Here is a 21,086-nt window from a genome sequence, read left to right on the forward strand (position 1 = left end):
GTCGGCTCTGCTAGTTGGCTAATTTTACTTAGATTGCCTTCACATATGCACATACTATAGGGCACTTCTACAGTACTAGGTTTCCACATGGTCTCTCAAATGACCCTTAGTATTTTCTGTCCCTTACTGTATTCACCCCTCGCTGCCATCTTCTCTCCCTCTCCCCATTTTATCTTCCCATTTCAGTCCTTCCCAGACAAGTCTATCCTTAACTATCTATTTTATTCCCTATTCCTATGGGGATCCATTCTTCTCCCTTACTCCCTTACTATCTACCTATATACCTATACTCAATGACTTAACAGCTATCATCCACATGTTTTCAGATACATATTATGTTTGTCTTCCTTTGTCTGAGTTACGTTTCTCAGGATGAAGATTTTCTAGGTCCACCCATTTACCTGTGAATTTCATAATTTTTTTTAGTAGTTTAGTCGTATTTCATTGTATAAATGAAATATTATCTTTATCCATTCATTTGTTCAGAGACAACTTGTTAGTTTCAAATTTCAATCTCTATTATGAACAGAGCAACAATTAAGATGTTTAAGTAAATGTCTCTGTAGTAGAATGAAGTATCCTATGGTTTATATACCCAAGAGTGGAATAGCTAGATCTTGAAGTAAATCCTGTCTTCCCAAGAAAACACCACACTGATTTCTGTAGTTGCAGACCTTCCTGCAATACATGAGTGTCCCCTTACTCACAAGCTTACCAGCATGTGTAAACTAACTTCTGTTTCATTAATCTACGCAATCCATATTGGTGTAAGAAGAAATATCAAAGTAGTTTGGATTTGCATTTAAGAGCTATGTGTGCTGAATATTTTAAATGCTTGATTGTGTGAATCCTTCTCAGCATTAATTCCCTCTTTTGAGAAGTCTCTGTTCAGATCTGTATTCCATTTTCCATTGAGTCATTTGTTTTCATGCATCTATGGGCAACTATGTTAAGAGATCCATATTCATAGACACATGACTAAAGTTCAGTTAGTGTTCTCTTTCATTTCAATGGCAGGGAGAAAAATAAACATGTAATTCATACAGCAATCTCATAGCACGTAGACATTGGATGACAAACATTACCTAGATAGACATTCAACCAACAAAACTTTATACATCATTTCTATCTCTGTGTACCAAAGAGGTGGTAATTTTTTGGGTAATCACATGCCTTATTATCTGTTTTATGAAATTGAGAGAAGATTCCAGAGTTCAGAGCAATTTCTGCTTCACGACAGAGTTGGATGAGAAAATATAGGAGAAGGATGTGATAATATTCTTCTATCATGCTTAAACAAGTAGAAAAAATAACGGAGAATGAGACTGTATTAATCTCCTAAACCTATATATTTATAATAAAACTTCATTTACTAAGTTTAACTTTGTATGCTTCATCATTGAATTCATTTTATCATACTAAAAATTCATTTCTACCTTGAGATGCTCAAAATATATTTTAGAAATCATAAACCAGTAACTTTTAAGTGTTACTTTATTTTTCACCTTTAATTTCTATACCCTCCATATTATTTCATAGGTCTATAGCACAGAGCTGACAGAAACTGACAAATGTAGTTCTATGGTTTACTAAGAACACAAGGTTTGGGACACCAGTGGGACTGTGACTTGTTTTCAGATCTCAGCAGTTCATGACAGACAGCCATAGTGCTTGCAACAATGCTAATATTGTGTGAAGTATTTGGGTAAAATATATATCTTCTTAGTATATTTCCAATATTTTCATCTAAATAAGGAACTATACATTTCATGCATCTGTCAAAAGCATGGAGCAGATCAAAACATGAGATAATAATTATATAAAAGTGAAATGTGTTATAGCTGGGGCCAGTCCCAGCAGTTCTTCTGTCTTGTTTGGTTCTTCTTGAGGGAGCAGAAGGGGAAGAGTGTTGACAGGGGTAAGACTTGGTCTTGGTCTTATGAGATAATTATGGTTGCTGTATAATAATAAAGTATTTTCCTATCTTAAGTCTATGTTGCTTAGCTGAGGTAACTAACCTACCTGTCTGAGTTCCTCTGAGGTGAGAAACTGTTTAGCATCTCATCATAAAACCAAAGGGGATAAGTGAAGAGATTTATTGCTGGTGTTTCTTTGTCTGGTGAATCAGCCCAAAACCTCTCTTGATAAACTGGTTAACTATTTGTGAATCATAGATGAAGGAAAGGGGATTTATATTGGCAAATATGCACAGATGCATATACATTTAAACATCCATACACCTACACTTTGACCTAGCCCAACAGTCTTTCACAATCAACTCCACAAGTATTCATGCATACTTACATGCATACATATATACCCTACATGCAAACATGTAGATAAATGGACATACACATTTGGATGGATGGATAGTAGGATGGATGAATGGATAGATAGGTAGATGGGACAAAGCTCCCCAAGCCAAACCCTTCAAGCAATAACCAACAGCTTTATATCTTTTCTCTTGTCTTTTTTTAATCTTCTTAGACAAAAAGTTTTTTTAAAAAAAATTACTTCAGAGACAAAATGTTATATAAAATGGGAGTTACAGAAGGCTGCTAAGTTCAAAGCAGTGTATCATTATAATATACTCATTAAAAGTTCAAAGCAACAGTATTTACATGGCTTTGCCTTATCATAGTTCACAACTGTGACATTATCCTTGGACCTAAATGCTTTTCCTTGAACTCAAAATTGTTCCAATTCTATTTCTCTTTTTAGTGTGATTATGAAAGCTCATTGTATTTCTTATTATGCAATTATTATACTTTACCTACTATTGTGAGGAGTGGGCACATTCTTTTCTTGATTGTAACTTCATTACATCTTTCTAGAAACTACGACCATCTCTATAAACATTATTCCAAAAATTATTTGAATCAAATCAGAATTTTATAGAATTATTACATATTTATCTATATAGCATCACTATAAGATAGTACATTTACATAGGTCTGCAGAGATATGCTCAAAAGGCTTGTCAAATACCTAGTGATAGTTACATATTTAATAATAACAGAAACAGCATATTAATAGGAGAAATCTTTCTGAAATGATTTTTTCCTGGGAATTGCTTATCTAAGCAAATTTGTCATGGATTTTATTCCAAAGTCTGCCTCATCTCAGGATGACCACCTGTTAGTTATTTGTGTCTCCTATGACTCCTGACATGTTATCAATATTTTTATTCTTTGTGTTTAACATTGCAGCTCAAGGCCTCAAATGGCAACCTGAAAGGGCAAAGGTAAGCTAGAGGCTGAGTCTATTTTCAGACCCAAATATTTTATTTTTACATCGCATTTCACAGTCCTCTTATTTTCTGTTCCATTATCATTTACTTATTAAGAGAATAAAATTCAATACTTTAGATATTGGTTTCAATTATTGTGGTATATTAGTACAAAGGCAGTAAGATAACAGAAATTCTATTTCTCTGTCTTCTAAACCTTATTGTGAATGTGTATAACAGGGCAGTTTGTGCTGTGTTCTAAATTTGTACTTCTCTTTCTTGGCTCTCTGGTAGGCATGTGTTCCTCCAGAGCATGTCTTACACGAGGGGCTAATAAAAAAAATAGTTATTTGAAGGGGGGAAACAACCTTAATCCTATGCGTATTTGAAAGGGATATCTCCCTCAAGCATGAACCCAAAACTAAGTAATATGTTAGTTGTATAAAAGGCCCCCAAATGTCAGTAATCTCTTTTTAACACGGACACAATAATCTGGATTAAGCCACTAATAGGACATAAATATGGACTAAATTACTATTGTTTCTTCTTCACAATACCCTTGAGTACTATTCGAAAATCATACAATAAATTAAAGTGGTGACCATGACAGATAAATATTATTTGGTTTATAAATGTATACAACATATAAAAATATATATGGCAAACATATGTTTGTTATAAATCTAGCTCATATTTGTTACATATTTAAAATGAAGGTATTAGTATTACCAAAGAAATTCAGTACTGATTAGCAGTAAAAGGAATGTTTATTTGGCCATTACTATTTTTTCCTTATCCTAAGACAATTTGTAATTTTTTCTGTGAATATATATATATATATATATATATTCACAGAAATATATATAATAACATTATATCACATATATGATATTTATTTATTTATTTTAACAATTTAAATATTATTTCATTTTCTACAGCTACCATTGCTCACACCAGTAAACCTTTCAACATGGAATTGCTAGAAAAATCAATTTACTTCTACAATTAAAAAGGCCTTTATTGCCTTATATAACATGTGACATTGTTAGGCCTCTTATAAATGGTCACTATGGATGATTCCCATAGTTTGCAAATTCCCTAATTATATCACTGATTGTGCCCCACTGGAGATACCTTGTTCTCTGGAAACAGACACTATCACCATCTTCTTTCCACTTTTTTATTGCATATTTTCTTTGTTTACATTTCAAATGTTATGCCCTTTCCAAGTTTCCCCTCTGGAAACTCCCTATCCCATACTGCCTCCCCCTGCTTCTATGAGAGTGCCCTCACACCAACTCCTGCCTCCCTTCCCTAGCATTCCCCTACACTGGGGCAATGAGCCTTCTCAGAACCAAGGGCCTCTCCTTTCGTTGATGTCAAATGATGCCATCCTCTGCTACATATGCAACTGGAGCCATGGGTCCCTCCATATGTACTCTTTAGTTGGTGGTTGAGTTCCTGGGAGCTGGGTGGGGGATCTTGTTGGATAATGTTGTTCTTCATATGAGTTGCAAACCCTTCAGCTCCTTCAGTCCTTTCTCTAACTCCTCTATTGTGGACCACATGATCTGCTCAATGGTTGGCTGTGAGTATCCACTTCTGAACTTGTCAGGATCTGGGAGAGCCTCCCAGGAGACAGCTGTATCAGGCTCCTGTCAGCAAGCACTTCTTGGTGTCTGTATATGAGATGGATCCCAGGTATGGCAGTCTCTGGATGGCCTTTCCTTTAGACTCTGCTCCACACTTTGTCTCCATATTTCCTCCCTTGAGTATTTTGTTCCCCCTTCTAAGACAGACTGAAACATCACATTTTGGGCTTCCTTCTTCTTGAGCTCCATGTGCTCTATGAATTGTATCTTAGGAAGTCAGAGCGTTTTGAACCAATATCCACTTATCAGTGAATGCATACCATATATATTCTTTTGTGATTGGCAAGAAATCATCAAACTCAGGGCTGAAATCAACCAAGTAGAAACAAAAACTATACAAAGAATCAGCAAAACCAGAAACTGGTTCTTTGAAAAAAACAACAAGATAGATAAACTAAACTAACCAGAGGGCACAGAGACAGTATCTAAATTAACAAAATCAGAAAAGAAAAGGGAGATATAACAACAGAAACTGAGTAAATTCAAGAAATCATCAGATCCTACTACAAAACCCCATATTCAACACAACTGGAAAATATGGATGAAATGGACAATTTTCTAGACAGATACCAAATTCCGAAGTTAAATCAGAATCAGATACACTACCTAAACGGTCCCATAACCCCTAAAACAATAGAAAGAGTCATCAAATGCCTCCCAAACAAAAAAAGCACGGGACCAGATGGTTTTAGTGCAGAATTTTATCAGAGATTCAAAGAAGACTTAACAGCAATACTCTTCAAACTATTCCACAAAATAGAAACAGTGACACTACTCAACTCCTTCTATGAAGCCACAGTTATGCTGATACAAAAACCGCACAAAGATCCACAAAAAAAGAGAGCTTCAGAACAATTTCCCTTATTAATATCAATGCAAAAGTACTCAATACAATTCTTGCCAACTAAAGCCAAGAAAACATCAAAAACTATCATTCACCATAACCAAGTAGGCTTCATCCCAGGGATGCAGGAATGGTTTAGTATATGGAAGTCCATCAATGTAATCCACTATATAAACAAACTCAAAGAAAAAAGCCACATGGTCATTTCAGTAGATGCTGAAAAAGCATTTGACAAACTTCAGCATCCTTTAATGTTAAAAATCTTGGAAAGATCAGGAATTCAAGGCCCATACCTAAACTTAGTAAAAACAATATACAGCAAACCGGTAACCAAGTCAAATGGAGGGAAACTTGAAGCAATCCCACTCAAATCACAGAATAGACAAGGCTGTGTTCTCACTCCATAGCTATTCAATATAGTACTTGAAGTTCTAGCTAGAGCAATTAGACAACAAAATGAAGTAAAAAAAGATATAAATTGGAAAAGAAGAAGTCAAATTATCACTATTTGCAGATGATAAGATAGTATAATTAAGTGACCCAAAAAACTCCACCAGAGAACTCCTACAGCTGATAAACAACTTCAGCAAAGTGGCTGGATATAAAATTAACTCAAACAAATCAATAGTCATCCTATACTCAAAGGATAAACAGGCTAAGAAAGAAAATAGGGAAACAACACCCTTCACAATAGTCACAAACAATGTAAAATATCTCAAAGTTATTCTAACCAAGCAAGTGAAAGATCTATATGACAGGAACTTCAAGTCTTTGATGAAATAATTCAAAGAAGACTTCAGAAGATGGAAAGATCTCCCATGCTCTTGGATTGGCAGGATTAATACAGTAAAACTGGCCATCTTGATGAAAGCAATCTACAGATTCAATGTAATCCCCATTAAAATTCCAACTCAATTCTTCACAGAGTTAGAAAGAGCAATTCTCAGATTCATCTGGAATAACAAAAAACTGAGGGTAGATAAAACTATTCTCAAAAATAAAATAACTTCTTGGGGAATCAATAGCCCAGTTCTCAAGCAGTACTACAGAGCAATCATGTTAAAAACTGCATGGTATTGGTACAGTGACAGACAGGTAGATCAATGGAATAGAATTGAAGACCCAGAATTGAACCCACACCCTATGGTCACTTGATCTTTGACAAAGGAGTTTAAACAACCTAGTGGTAAAAAGAAAGCATTTTTAACAAACAGTGCTAGGTTAATATCCACTTATTAGTGAGTGCATACCATGAGTCACCTTTTGAGTCTGGGTTACCTCACTTAGTATGATGTTTTCTAGCTCCATCCATTTGCCTAAGAATTTCATGAATTCATTGTTTCTAATGGCTGAATAGTACTCCGTTGTTTAGATATACCACATTTTTTGCATCCACTCTTCTGTTGAGGGATACTTGGGTTCTTTCCAGCATCTGGCAATTATAAATAGGGCTGCTATGAACATAGTAGAGCATGTATCCTTATTACATGGTGGGGAATCCTCTGGGTATATGCCCAGGAGTGGTATAGCAGGATCTTCTGGAAGTGAGGTGCCCAGTTTTCGGAGGAACCGCCAGACTGATTTCCAGAGTGGTTGTACCAATTTGCAACCCCACCAGCAGTGGAGGAGTTCCTCTTTCTCCACATCCTCTCCAACACCTGCTGTCTCCTGAATTTTTAATCTTAGCCATTCTGACTGGTGTAAGGTGAAATCTCAGGGTTGTTTTGATTTGCATTTCCCTAATGACTAATGAAGTTGAGCATTTTTTAAGATGCTTCTCCGCCATCCGAAGTTCTTCAGGTGAGAATTCCCTGTTTAACTCTGTACCCCATTTTTTAATAGGGTTGTTTGGTTTTCTGGAGTCTAACTTCTTAAGTTCTTTATATATATTGGATATTAGCCCTCTATCTGATGTAGGATTGGTGAAGATCTTTTCCCAATTTGTTGGTTGCCGATTTGTCCTTTTGATGGTGTCCTTTGCCGTACAGAAACTTTGTAATTTTATGAGGTCCCATTTGTCAATTCTTGCTCTTAGAGCATACGCTATTGGTGTTCTGTTCAGAAATTTTCTCCCTGTACCAATGTCCTCAAGGATCTTCCCCAGTTTCTTTTCTATTAGCTTCAGAGTGTCTGGCTTTATGTGGAGGTCCTTGATCCATTTGGATTTGAGCTTAGTACAAGGCGATAAAGATGGATCAATTCGCATTCTTCTGCATGCTGACCTCCAGTTGAACCAGCACCATTTGTTGAAAAGGCTATCTTTTTTCCATTGGATGTTTTCAGCCCCTTTGTCGAGGATCAAGTGGCCATAGGAATACCCTAAACATAATCCATACATCAAATGAGGTACAAGAAGAAAGGAGGAGTGGCCCCTTGTTCTAGAAAGACTCAGTGAAGAAGTATAGGGCAAAACCAGAACGGGGAAGTGGGAAGGGGTGGGTGGGAGGACAGGGGGAGAAAAGGGGGCTTATGGGACTTTCGGGGAGTGGGGGGCTAGAAAAGGGGAAATCATTTGAAATGTAAATAAAAAATATATCGAATAAAAAAAAGACAAAAAAAAAAAAAACAAACAGTGCTGGTTTAAATGATTAGCATGCAGAAGAATGCAAATTGATCCATTCTTATCTCCTTGTACAAAGCTCAAGTCCAAGTGGATCCTCCACATAAAACCAGACACACTGAAACTAATAGAAAAGAAACTGGGAAAGAGCCTCCAGCACGTTGGCACAGGGGAAAGTTTCCTGACCAGAACACCAATAGCTTATACTCTAAGATCAGGAACTGAAAAATGGGACCTCATAAAATTACAAAGTTTCTATAAGGCAAAGGACACTGTTAATAGAACAAATTGGCAACCAACAAATTGGGAAAAGATCATTATCAACCCTACATCCAACAGTGGGCTAATATTCAATATATATAAAGACCTCAGGAAGTTAGACTCCAGAGAAGCAAATAATCCTATTTAAAAAATGGGGTACAGAGCTAAACAAAGAATTTTCAACTGCGGTATATTGAATGCCTGAGAAGCACCTAAAGAAATGTTCAACATCCTTAATCATCAGGGAAATGCAAATCAAAATAACACTGAGATTTCACCTCACACCAATCAGAATGGCTAAGATCAAAATCTCAGGAGACAGCAGGTGCTGGAGATAATGTGGAGAAGGAACACTCCTCCACTGCTGATGGGATTGCAAGCTGGTAAAACCAACTCTGGAAATCAGTTTGGCGGTTCCTCAGAAAATTGGGCATAATACTACCAGAGAACCCTTCTATACCACTCCTTGGCATATATCCAGAGGATTCTCCAGTATGTAATAAGGATACATGCTCCACTATGTTCATAGCAGCTTTGTTTATATTAGTCAAAAGGTTGAAAGAACCCAGATGTTACTTAACAATGGAGTAGATACAGAAATTGTGGTACGTTTATACAATGGAATACTACTCCTCTATTAAAAACAATGAATTCAGGAAATTCTTAGGTAAATGGATGGAACTATAAAATCACAGATCAAATGAAACTCAAGGTGCAGAAAGTATGGATTCTCTGGTCCTTCTTAGAATGGGAAACAAAATAACCACAGGAGGAGATACAGAGATAAACTGTGCAGCAGAGTCTGAGGGAAAGACCATCCAGAAACTGCCCCACCTAGGGATCCATCTCATATAAAATTACAAATCCCAGACACTACTCTGTATGCCAAAAAGTGCTACAGGAGTCTGATATAGCTGTCATCTGGGAGACTCTGACATTGCATGACAGATACAGAGGTGGACACTCTCAGGATCCCCAATGGAGGAGCTAAAGAAAGGACACAAAGGGCTGAAGGGGTTTGCAGAGACATAGGAGGAACAACAATATGATCCACCCAGTATTTCCAGAGCTCCCAGGGGCTAAATTAAAGAGTACACATCAAGGGACTCATGGTTAGAGATGCATATGCAGCATAGGATGGCCTTGTTGGATACCAAAGAGAGGAGAGGCCCTAGGTCCTGAGAAGGGTAGATGCTGCAGTGTAGGGGAATACCAGGACATGAAAGCAGGAGTGGGTGGATTGGTGAACAGGGGGAAGGGGGATGGGTTAGGGGATTTTTGTGGGGAAACCAGGAAAGTAGACATTAGAAATGAAAATAAAGAATATATCTAATAAAAATGGTCTAAAAAAGAAAAGTATTTTGTTACTAATTTTATTATGTTTATTACATTTGCCTTATATTTTTTGTTATCCCATACATGATGCACTTCTGAAATTATACCCAGGTTATAGATATAAAGAAGTTCTAATGCAGTTATGTATAGAATTGGACTAAGCCTGGAATGTGAGTCTTAGTCAAAGGAAGTATGGTGTTTCTGTGTGTTGATTTAGAGACGCCATTAAAGGAGAGTTTATTTTACTGTATATTTAGTAAAAATTATCTAAGATTTTGTTTTTCCTTCAGAGTCTAAAGCTTCATTGTTCTAATTAAAGTTAAAGAGAAAAGAGGTCAAGTAAGAAGACCCGCTTCTACAGTTTTGTAGACATTATAGGCATGGCTTGTAAGTATCTGGTAAATGGACTGAGTTTATAGTCATCATTCTACAAGAAAATAAAAAACCAGAAATACCAAGAATGGGTCTTATAAATTAGTATAGTACTTAAAACTGTATTTTTAAAATATGTACAGCTTACTATATTTCAATTTTATCTAAGAATGTTAAGCACATCAATAAGCAAATCTGAATGTACATGAATATGGTCTTCCATCGAAGTAACTTACTTTATACTCAACTAGAAATAATTTTATCAACTAATTCCTTGTTCTTTACCAAAAGAATATTGTATGATAGTTATAGATATGCTTTAAAGAATATTATATTGAATATGGGTCTTAAATTTAAGATTTATAAAAGAAATATTTAAGGATTTCTTTGGATATATGCTCTGGAGTGGCATTGCTGGATCATTTAGAATTTCTAGTTTTGATATTTTTCTGAACTGATTCCCAGATTATTTCTATAATGGCTATGTTAATTTGTATTCCCACTTGCAGTGGATAAGTGTTCCTCTTGACTTCATGTCCTCCCCCAAAGTTTGCTGTTAGATATATCAATAATAGACATTCTGATTTTAATATGCTGGTATATCAAAATAGTTTTAATTTTACCCTAATGACTAGGGATGTTGAACATTTTTAAATATAGTAATTGGCCATTTGTCTTTCATTTTCAAGAATTGTTCATTTTATTAGCTCATATTTAATTGGAAGATTTGTTCCCTAGGTGTTTAACATTAGGAATTTTTTCTAAATTCTTGGTGTTTAGGGTCATGTCTTAAATATAGTAGTTTAGATTTTTGCTCATTGTGCTGTATTTACTCTGTTGATACTTCTTTTTCCCCTGGAGAAACTTTTAGTTTTTATTTAGTCTCACTTGTTGATTTGGGGGATTATGTTCTCTCTGATGAAGTTCTCTTCAGAAAGTTCTTGCCTCTTCCAATACCTTGAAAAATATTCCCTATATTTCCATTTAGCTATTTCAGAGTATAAGGTTTAAAATTAAGGTCTTTGAGACACTCTTTGTGTTGTTTGTTGTAGGAAGTAAAACAAATGGATCTAGTTTCACATTTTTTGCTCATGGTTATCCAGTTTGATCCTCGGAATCTGGAGAATATACTTTTTTCAAATGTATACTTTTTGCCAAGTTTTTCAAAAATTAAGTGACCATTCTGTCTTTAGGCCATCACTGACTTTATCTTTGTAATTGTAATTTCTGTGGCTTAGAACAAGTGTTATGATATCCCAATCTGTGATTCTTTTTATCTCCTTTGGGTCGCCTTGAATATTTTTAGTTTTTTATGATTCCATATGAGTTTGTGGACTTTTCCCTAGATTTGTGAAGTTTTATATTGAAATTTTGACTAGTGTTGTATTGAATCTACATAGAAAATTTGGTAGTAGAGTGATTTTATGACATTAATTATGTCACTCCATGACCTTAGATAGTTTTTCCATGACATAATGTCTTCTTTTTTATTTCCTTTTCAGAGTTTTGAAATCTTCATTTTTGGACATGTTCCAATTCTTGGTCTATACCTAGATACTTAAATTTTCTTTAGAGCTACTATGTATGCGGTGTTTTCCTAATTTCTCTCTCAATGAGAGTTAATTGTTGGTGGATATATATGTGACTCAGCAATGCTAATCTTCAGCACACATCCACAGAAATACAGATATTATCGTGAAGATGGTGTTTTTATATTGTTTGTGCTGTTCTTTTAATATTAAACAAATCGAAGTGGCCTAGATGTCTATCAAGAAGTGAATGGGCCATAAAATGTGGTTCATTTGCAGATAAGAATACTAAGAATCTCTAAAAGAAAAAATACTATTATGAAATTTACAGAAAATGAATAGGCCTGGGAGTATAATATGAGAAGTGACACAAACTCTGGAAGAAAGCAAAATGCCATGATCTCTCTCATTTGCAGATCCTACCTCACATTGTATACAAGTAAAGAGGCATAAGCATGACTATATTTAAAATATTTTTATTAGATATATTCTTTATTTACATTTCAAATGATTTCCGCTCTCCTGGTTCCTCCTCCCCAAAAGTTCCATAAGCCCTCTTCCCTCCCCCTGTTCCCCAATCAATGCACTCTTGCTTCCCTGTCCCTATACTGCTGCACTGAGCCTTTCCGGGACCATGGGCCTCTCCTTCCTTCCTCTTGGACACCATTTGATGTGTGAATTGTATCTTGGGTATTCTGAACGTCTGGGCTAATATCCACTTATCAGTGAGTGCATACCATCTGTGTTCTTTTGTGATTGGGTTACCTCATTTAGGAAGATATTTTCCAGTTCCTCCCATTTGCCAAAGAATTTCATGCATTCATTGTTTTTAATAGCTGAGTAGTATTCCATTGTGTAAATATAACACATTTTCTGTATCTATTTCTCCATTGAGGGATATCTGGGTTCTTTCCAGCTTCTGGCTATTATAAATAGGGCTGCTATGAACATAGTGGAGCATAAACCAAAAGAGGGTAATGTTAAGTGATGGAAGATGTCATATCGAGAATAAAACATTTAAGTCACAGAAAAGATATAGCTATTTTCTCTAGTCTTATTCCATCATAGTGTTCCTATGGTGGATAAGCAATCCAATGGTCTGTATATTGAATTAGCAGAAGCAATTTTTATATTGCCAAAGAATTTGACATTTAATATTCCTCTGAGACAATGACTCTGAAGTTGGACTTTTTATTGAATTGACCATTAGTATATTAGGAATTATACATGCCTAGTCACTAACTATATTTGCTTCATTGACTTATCCTGAAAAATTATTATTATTTTTAATTATTGCTCTTGGAAAGGGGTTTGTATAATAATCAAGCAAGAATTAAGAAAAAATATCAATAACCTCAATTTACCATTGAACAGATTGCAACTAACTGAATAGACTAAAACAATATTGATTATATGAATAATGATGGTGATAATATAACATTTTAAAATTCATTAAAATAGAAGGAAAATTGGTTGGATATAGGTAGATGTTCAATATGAGAGGGAGAAGAGAGGTAAACAGAAGTTTATATGTTTTATTCATACATGAAAATATCATGATGTTATAAAGTCCAATGATACTAATTATATTATGTATGCTAATAAGATGACTAATAATAAAGTATAATAAAAAAGAATGTAATAACTTTTTCAATTATGAAGATAAATATATTAATATATTAATAAATGTATTATCTCCAAATACACCTAAAACCATGATCTTTATGAAATAATATAAAGTCTGATGTATAAAACACAAAATATGTTGATTCGTGAATGAAATTTAAAAAGCAAAAATCAGTATCAAATGTTTCCTGGTACAAAAAAGCCCCACAATTTTTTCTATAAAACAAAGACACAAAAATTATATCTGTGTAGAAACAGGAGCAAACAGAATGACTGTCAGAATGTGTGGTCAAATGTAGTAAGGACAAAGCACATTTCTAATTTGCGTGCCTTGCAAGAGAAGAATGCCCACGATGGGAAGGAAAGAGGAACATGCTAATTTTTCCTGCTACAATGACATTGGGCTGATTTTAGGGACCATCAAGTAAGACATGAACTCAAAAGATTGAAATACAATATAAAAAAAAGTCATTAAATATAAATACTTTATTTAGGTAAGAGAATGCCATAGTTTTCTGGGTAAAATTGAACACTAAATGAAATCAGCACATTTCTATATCTGACAGAAGCCAAGAATCTTTCCTAATGGGCACACAGATGAAAGGGGTGTGGGCATGTCAGGAAGTTTCAAGGCTATGTAATAATAAATAAGAAACACATTGTGAACCTCTCAGAAAATTATATGAAGGAGTCAATGCTCCACAAACTGAAACTTCGTCAGGTGATTCTAGGCTATGCCAAAATGAAAGCTGAAGTTACCTATGGTAGAGGATGATTTTAAATGTGTGTGCAATTTATTATTTATTACATTTTACATTGCTTTAAATTACTAAATAGATAGCATATTCTACTTCTAAGTCTAAATATCTTCAAAAATATTTAGCTTTCATTAATTAAATGCCAAGCACAGATGACCGGCACCATGAATTCTGGCTTGCAACCTCTTAATGTTATTAAGAGGATACATGAAAAATATAGCTCTACGTACACATTGTGACATGTATCACAATTGTGTTTTAATTTTAAAGTATTACCTCAATCATTTGACACATTGTTTTACTTACCTGGATCTCAAATATGTAGCTTTGATAGTTTGTAAATTGCTTTAACTTGTAATTTTGAGAAAGAAATTAAACACTAGAGAAGAGTTTTTAATAACTAGGTTCAGAATTTTAAAAGCTTTTCATGTAAGATGGTTAACAGTATTGATTCTGAAATGCGATCACTCAGTTTTGGTAGAATTTCTATTTTTCAGTATCTGCTACTTAAAGATTGAACTGGTAATTTAGCTACACATCTCATTAAATGTTTTTAATTAAGTTTGTCCTCTATCCTTGATGAAACCATTTTAGTAACTAATGGTGGGAAAGACCATTTAAAAATTGGTGGAATTTTCTGGATACGTGTATAATTGCTGAAAGTGCCGTTGCTCTTATTATATAAACACTATAAACACCACCTAGAACAATTGAAATCAAAATTCAAATTATATTATAATGTAAAATGTCTTCTCAGATGATTTCATGTAGTATTTAAAGTCAATTTTTATCATTAACTGATTTTTATATCTTGTTTAGCTTTGTTAGATTTGATAAAAGTCTAGAAATCAATCATATAGGTTGATTTAGGTCTCCAAATATAATCAGAAAATCTTAATAAAGGTTTGTATTCTTCATAGTAGACAGAGTAATTCTCCTCCATATTGTAACCATCAGGCATAACAAATAGCAACTCATTTTAATATTTCGATATCGGGCAAAACCAGAACAGGGAAGTGGGAAGGGGTGGGTGGGAGAACAGGGGGAGGAAAGGGGACTTATGGGACTTTGGGGGAGTGGGGGGCTAGAAAAGGGGAAATCATTTGAAATGTAAATAAAAATATATCAAATAAAAAAAGAAAAAAGAAAAAGTTAATAAAAAATAATATTTCTATATCTATTAATTTATTGCAATAATAAGACTATTTTAGATAAATTGGACTTCAGAGTTCATTTCAATAATTTTGTGCAATATATGTATGTACTTGCATCAAAAGAATATGGAAACAATTCATATGAAAGTGAAACATTTTATGATTTGAACTTAATTCAAACATTGAATATGAGTAACTGTTTAAATCTATAAACATTATGTTCAAAAATTAGAATTCAGAGAGTACAATATATTTTTCATTTCTTATTCCTTAGCATTTTTCGTCAGGAAGCATATCTTTTTTCAGATGATAATTCATACACAATTGAATAATCTATGATCATTTGAGATCTAAACACAAGTTTAACTTAAGAATTAGAGGAATTCAGTTCATACAACACATAATATTTGACATTTTGATTCAAAGTATCCTTTTCTCTAATTGTAGCAAATAGTTAGAAGAAAAGTTGTAAAATTAAATAGTCCTCTATCTGTCTATCTTCAGGACTTGTGACCTAATCAGGAACTAAAGATGGCGAGAGGAAAAAAGATATTACTAGAGGAAATTTTTAATAAATGTAAATATTATAGAATACTTTCTCCTCCAGACGACAGGACAGAATAAGTCTACTGTGAGTATGGCCATGTTTGTGGGTCTTTTTCCTTGGGATGGATCACATACGCAGGATCTTGTATACATGAAAAGGTCTTTCCCATACCATATCTACAGAACCATGTATAATAATCACAACATTGCTCTCTTTTCTACCACATCTAAGTAAGAGCTTAACTTATATTCCTTCGTGATGGGAACACAGCAAGAACTATGAGTAATCACACTTAAATTTATCTCTTTTAGTTTAATGTGCTTGGAGAAGACATTTACATGCCCCCAGATTGGGTGGAAGTTAACAGGACTTGGGGGTGATATTCATCATTGCCCTGGGGCTTTATTTTACATTTTCATTCAGGCCAAGTGAATGCCCCAAACAGAGAGGAATATGTAAAGTTCTGTTTGTGCTTTCCCCCAGCTTAATGTTGCTGCAGGTAACTAGGTCTGACACTTCAGGCTGGTTACAATTGTTGTCTTTTTGGTACATAATTCAACTTGAAATGCTCATTTGTGTTCAGGGGTTAAGAATCCTCTCTGGGTTGAAGTGATATATGCTTGGTAATTATCAGCTTGCTCAAGCTGCCATATGAAATATCATCAAGTGGATGGATTAAGCAACCTTTATGTCTACAGATTCAGAAGCTAAATCAGGCTGCCAATACAGCTGTGCTCAGGTGAGTGTGATCTTCCTTAGTATTAGAGAACTGACAATCATTCTGTGCTCACACACCAGGGTAGGGAAAGCTCTGGCTTCTTTCTTCTTATAAGGGCACTGACCTCATCACGGAGAATTCCCCATCTCAGTCTCCTTTAATTCTAACTAATTTCCATTTTCTTACCCCATCACCCTGAGAGATATTTAAGAAATCTCTGTCCTTAGTACTTAGGGCATGGCCAGGGCTTATAATCTATCAGTAATAATAAGCTATTGTGGAAAAGAAAAGAAAAATTAGTTTAATACTAAAGTAAAAATGAATGATTATTTCTAGTTATTTATTTCCTTAGTTTTGTTTTTCATTTTCCAGTTTTCTTTGCAGTGGACCCTAATGTGGAGTCTCATTTTATACATGAGAAAATGCAAGACCAGAGACTGGATAACTCATACATATAGAAGTATTTCATGATGTGGTATTCTTGAAATGGAAGGTCTCTGTTTTCACAATCCACTGAAGGGTTCAAATGGCTGCTCCTAGAGTTGATGGTACTCTTCATAGACTGATGTTTTGTAGACATGTATGCTAAGTCAAAACCACTAATCCAAGAAAGGAAACAAAGATCTGATGATAAGGTTTGCTGCAAGAACTTGAGAAAATCACTTGTAACATATAATCCAAAATGTTAACAAGACCGAAAATAGGCTTAGAATTCAAACTCTTTTCTGCTTTTTTTTTTCTTTTTTCCTTTTTTTTTTTTTTAAGTTGAGGAAGAAAATCTTTTTGCTGTCTACCTGGTGAGGTCTACTCTTACAGGGCATGCCTCCATCCTTTATGGAATTAGTATTTTCATATATGCTCATAGTTCCAATTATGCTCTGTGTATGATAAAAGTGTGTTTCATATTTTAGATATTTCAGGTAAGTTCTGAAATACAGTTGTAAGATTAGACTGGGCAATGTACTGTGAGGCCAAGCAACAGTTTCAGATCCTGCAATGAGTGTTGGCCTCATTATAGTATGTCATTTTCCCACCATAAGATGAGTATCCTGGGAGAACTGATTCTTGGCTCTATCATGAGTTCAAAATGTTAGTTAAAGAATGATGCCGGTGCATTAACTCATAGTATAGTAACTAAAACCCTTTGCAATATTTCAGCCAAAATGTTCGTGATCGCATTCCACTTTATGTTTTTTTCTTCACTAAAATTATATCCCCCTATATTAACCCATTTAATATAAACTTATAGAAGTTTAATTTGTGTTAGGAATGTATCTTCTGTAGGATTTGAAAAAAGTGTAAAGTACAAAGAAAAACCCAGAAATGCAAATTAATAGATAACATAAAATACCCGGTTGTGACTCTAACTAATCACTGAAAGATCTGTATGAAAAAAACTTCAAGTCTCTGAAAAAAGAAATCAAAGAAGACTTCAGAAGATGGAAAGATCTCCTATGCTCATGGATTAGCAGGATTAATATAGTAAAAATAACCATCTTGTCAGAAGCAATCTAGAGATTCAATACAATCCCCATCAAAATTCCAACTCAAATCTTCATGGAGTTAGAAAGAGCAATTTGCAAATTCATTTGGAATAAAAAAAAAAACCCAGGAGAGCTAAAAGAACTTCTGGCAGAATCACCATCCCTGATCTCAAGCTATACTTCAGAGCAACCTTGATAAAAACCACATGGTATTGGTACAGTGACAGGCAGGTAGATCAATAGAACAGAATTGAACACTCAGAAATGAACCCATTCACCTATGGTCACTTGATCTTTGACAAAGGAGCTAAAACCATCCAGTGGAAAAATGATAGCCTTTTCAACAAATGGTGCTGTTTCAACTGATGGTTAGCATGTAGAAGAATACAAATCGATCCATTCTTATCTCCTTGTTCAAAGATCAAGTCCAAGTGGATCAAGAACCTCCTAATAAAACCAGATACACTGAGACTAATAGAAAAGAAAGTGGAGAAGAACTTAGTACTTTCCATTGTCACAGGGAAAAATTTCCTGAACAGAACACCAATAGCTTATGCTCTAAGATCAAGAATTGACAAATGTGCCCTTATAAAATTGCAAAGCTTCTGTGAGGCAAGGAGCACTATTAATAGGACAAAACATCAACCAGCAGATTGGAAAAAGATCTTTACCTATCCTACATCTGATAGAAAACAAATATCCAATATATACAAAGAATTCAAGAAGTTAGACTCCAGAGAAGCAAATAACCCAATTAAAACAGGGGTACAAAGCTAAGCAAAGTATTCTCAACTGAGGAATACCAAATGACTGAGAATCACCTAAAGAAATGTTCAACATTGTTTGTCATCAGGAAAATGCAAATAAAAACAAGCCTGAGATTCTACATCACACCAGTCAGAATGGCTAAGATTAGCACATGTGACAGAAGGTGCTAGAAAAGAGGAACACTCCTCCACTGCTGGTGGGATTGCAAGCTGGAACAACCACTCTGGAAATCAGTTTGGCAGTTCCTCAGAAAACTGAACATAGTTCTACCTGAGGACTCAGCTATACCATTCTTGGCATATAACTAGAAGATGTTTCAACATCTAATAAGGGCACATGCTCCACTGTGTTCTCAGCAGCCTTATTTATAATAGTCAGAAGCTAAAAGAATCCAGATGTCCCTCAATAGAGGAATGGATACAGAAAATGTGGTACATTTACACAATGGAATACTATTCAACTAGTAAAATCAATAAATCCATGAAATTCTTAGGGAAATGAATGGAACTAGAAAATATCTTCCTGAGTGAGGTAACCCAACCACAAAAGAACACACATGGTATATACTTACTGATAAATAGATATTAGTTCAGAAGCTAGGAATACCCAATATAATTCACAGACCACACGAAGCTCCAGAAGGAAGACCAAAGTGCTAATACTTTGATCTTTCTTAGAAGAGGGAATAAAATACCCATAGGAGGAAATACAAAGACAAAGTGTGGAACAGAGACTGAAAGAAAAACAATTCAGAGACTGCCCTGCTTGGGGATCCATCCCATATACAGTCATCAAGCCCAGACACTATTGTGGATGCCAACAAGTGCTTGCTGATATAGCAACAGGAGCCTGATATAGCTGTATCCTGAGAGGCTCTGCCAGTGCCTGACAAATACAGAGGCGGATGCTATCAGCCAACCATTGGACTGAGAACAGGGTTCCCAATGGGGAAGCTAGAGAAAAGACCAAAATAGGTGAAGTGGTTTGCAGCCCCTTAGAAGGAAGGACAACATGAATCAACCAGTACCCCCAGAGCTCCCAGGGGCTAAACCACCAATCAAAGAGTACACATGGAGGGACCCATGGCTCCAGCTGCATATGAAGCAGAGGATGGCCTTGTAGGACATCAGTGGGAGGAGAGATCCTTGGTCTTGTGAAGACTTGTGTGTAGGAGAATGCCAGGACAGTGAAGTGGGAGAGGGTAGGTTAGTGAGTAGGGGGAGGGGGATAGAATAGGAGGTTTTGGAAGGGAAAGAGGAAAATTGATAACATTTGAAATGTAAATAAAGAAAATATCTAATAAAAATGAAAAGAAAAACTTAATACAGTAACCATACTCTATTTGCAGTATTTGAACACAAGATGAGTTTATTAGACATCTTTTTCATTGTGAATTACAAGGAAATATGGGCTTTATCGCTTACTCTATTCAATCTACACTGACAAGACAAGTGAAGAAAGATATGATAAGAAATAGCAATTAAAATATAAAACACGGTCAGGTTATATTCCAGGAAATCTAAAAGTACAATGAAAAACCATCAATGTCTACTATATAAAATAATATTAGGCATATTGTTCATATATATTCAAATGTTAAAACAAATGAAAAGAATTCTCAATAAGCTATAAAGATAATAAAGTTGACTATGGCAGTTACAATTGAAACAGAAGGCAGAAAATTGGGATTCAAGATAAAAGCATTTCATTAATGCTTATGTATGGATTGTTCTCTGTTATTTTTACCAAGCCCTATGTTGGTCAATAAAGATACCTAAATAGACTTAGATCAAATCTTCTCTGTCCTGAAGTACATACCAAAAAAGCACATAGGATATTACCCAGTCTATTTTTTTATGCAATTTAAATCATGTACTAATTGAATTAATACCATCAAAGTAGACTACAGAGTTTTATAATTAATTCTGAGGACTGTGTATAAGGACTAAAGTCTTTTTGAATCCCAAGTGCCCATTTAAGATACAAAGCATGATTAGGTAATCCAGTACTGCCGGACAGAGGCCAGCAGATCCCAGGAATTCAGACACCAGCAACCCTAGCAGCAATGGTAAGCATTCACATCAGGGGGAGACTCAATGCCAAAGAAAAAGTGGGGAAAGCAAAAGTTAAACAATTGGAGTCCTCCTCTGGTCTCTGTATGGTCTTGCAGTGGCTTGGGCACCACAACCTATCATACCGTATCAAACACACCTATGTGTATGCACAATGACTAAACTAAACTAAACTAA

This window comes from Apodemus sylvaticus, chromosome 4 (genome assembly GCF_947179515.1).
Source record: "Apodemus sylvaticus chromosome 4, mApoSyl1.1, whole genome shotgun sequence".
Classification (NCBI taxonomy): Eukaryota; Metazoa; Chordata; class Mammalia; order Rodentia; family Muridae; genus Apodemus; species Apodemus sylvaticus.